Consider the following 2,500-nt stretch of genomic DNA (forward strand, 5'->3'; position numbering starts at 1 on the left):
GAGAGAAGCGCATCCCTCGACCACAATAGGCGACGTGTACTTGCCGTCTCGCTAGCCGGATTACCGGCAGGAGGAGGACTCTCTAATCCTGCCAGCATATCTCGCCATTCATTCATTCAGCAGCGCTGGGTATGTTCGGGGGTTTTCGGAGGGGGGGGGGGGGGTGTTCGTGGTCTAATTAATTAGCAGCGAATAAAGACGGAGAGTAAGAGCATTAACGCGGTGAAACGCGAGGAATTGCAGCTTTACCTTGTTTCTGATTTTAGTTTATCAGCGAGATCCAGGACTGTCCGTGGTTAACACACACACACACACACACACACACACACACACACACACACACACACACACACATATAATGAATACATAGAGAGGGATGTGTGGCAGTGTGGATCCAGGTCCAGAGGTGATTGTGTTTGTTAATTAACAGCAGAAGGAAGGAAGATGGATTCATTAGCAGCTGACAGGAGTGATGGATAGATGGATGGATGGACACACAGACGGACGGACAGACAGATGGATGGACGGACAGACAGATGGATGGATGGATGGATAGATGGATGGATGGATGGATAGATGGATGGATGGATGGATGGTGGATGGATGGATAGATGGATGGATGGACGCACAGACGGACGGACGGACAGACGCATGGATGGATGGATGGATGGATAGATGGATGGATGGACACACGGACGGACGGACAGACGGAGTGATGGATAGATGGATGGATGGACACACGGACCCAGGCAGACAGAGCGAGTAAATAGATAGATGGATGAGATGGACACGGGACCCAGACGGACAAGCGAGTAATGGATAAAATGGATGAGATGAACACATAAAGCAGACGAGACAAGCAGATGAGATAGTAGATAGATGAATGGAAATAGATGAGATGAGTAGATGGATGAATAAATAGATGGTAGATGAGATAGATAAATAGATAGATGAGTAGATAGATAGATGGATAGATAGATGAATGGAATGGTAGATAGATAGATAGAAATGAGATGAATGAGTACTGAAACGCACGACGGACAGGCAGACAAAGCATAGATAGATAGATAGATGAATGGATAGATAGATGAGATGAACACACAGATGAGCGGACAAGACAGAGTAATGGATAGAATGGATGAGATGGACACACGAGCGAGACGGGACAGACAGATAGATAGATAGATGGATGGTAGATAGATGGATAGATAGATGAATGGAGCGCACGGGACGGGACGAGACGGAGCGGACAGACGGAGTGATGGATAGATGGATGGATGGACACACGGACGGACGGACAGACGCATGGATGGATGGATGGATGGATAGATGGATGGATGGACACACAGATGGACGGACAGACGGAGTGATGGATAGATGGATGGATGGACACACGGACGGACGGACAGACGGATGGATGGATGGATGGATGGTGGATGGATGGATAGATGGATGGATGGTGGATGGATGGATAGATGGATGGATGGACACACGGACGGACGGACAGACGCATGGATGGATGGTGGATTAATAGATCAAAACTGGGCTGCTGTCAAGACGACCGTTGTCGAATCCAAGACCAGGACTAGTTAAGATCGAGTCCAAAGAAGTTTGAGTCCAAGTGAGAGACGGTCAAGACCGAGACAGAAGTAGAAACAATCCTCTTCAAGACCACTTACTTACCTGTTCATAATTAATGTGATGCAAGAACACCAAGGGACCTATCCTGCACTCGGCGCAGCGCAAAGCCCGACGCAAGTGTCTTTGCTATTTTTTAAATAACAAATGCACCTGCGCCCATCTGTGGCCCGTGGACGTGCTGGTTTTACAGGGAGGTGTGTTCAGGTGCATTCTGGGCGTGCTGGTTTTACAGGGAGGTGTGTTCAGGTGCATTCTGGGCGTGCTGGTTTTACAGGGAGGTGTGTTCAGGTGCATTCTGGGCGTGCTGGTTTTACAGGGAGGTGTGTTCAGGTGCATTCTGGGCGTGCTGGTTTTACAGGGAGGTGTGTTCAGGTGCATTCTGGGCGTGCTGGTTTTACAGGGAGGTGTGTTCAGGTGCATTCTGGCCGTATTGCTATCTTGAGGCAGTGGGAAGTGATGGCACCATTGACCAACAAAAACCTGGTCTAAAGTCAATAACGCAGCATTTCATTGTTATTTTAACAGAGCATTAGTAAAATGCCCCTAGGCTCGTGCACAGCACGTGCACACTATGCTTGTTACACACACAGGGACGCACAGCAGCACACAAACATGCAAAAGATTACAAATACAAATATTACGGTGCAAATCCTCCATCATAACAGCAATGCTCCAAGGTCCAAACGCGCCTTGCTTTTAAAGGGAATGGGAGATGATCTCTGATTGGTTGATTGCATGTTACGCCCAGAACACACCTCTGATTAATGAAGACACTAAGGTCAACCCTTTTGAACCTTTTTTTTCAGCCGTCAAACTAGCAAAAGTGGATTTGGACACGCCCTAAACGTACCTGCGCCAG

At 48.1% G+C, this 2,500-nt stretch overlaps 1 protein-coding gene across 1 annotated transcript in view; it reads left to right on the plus strand.

The window, feature by feature from the left end:
• The window catches only part of frem1b (Fras1 related extracellular matrix 1b), a 93,746-nt gene that overhangs the window by 50,023 nt on the left and 41,223 nt on the right, over positions 1 to 2,500 (plus strand). The window lies entirely within an intron of this gene.

Source organism: Sander vitreus, chromosome 9 (assembly GCF_031162955.1).
Source record: "Sander vitreus isolate 19-12246 chromosome 9, sanVit1, whole genome shotgun sequence".
Taxonomy (NCBI): domain Eukaryota; kingdom Metazoa; phylum Chordata; class Actinopteri; order Perciformes; family Percidae; genus Sander; species Sander vitreus.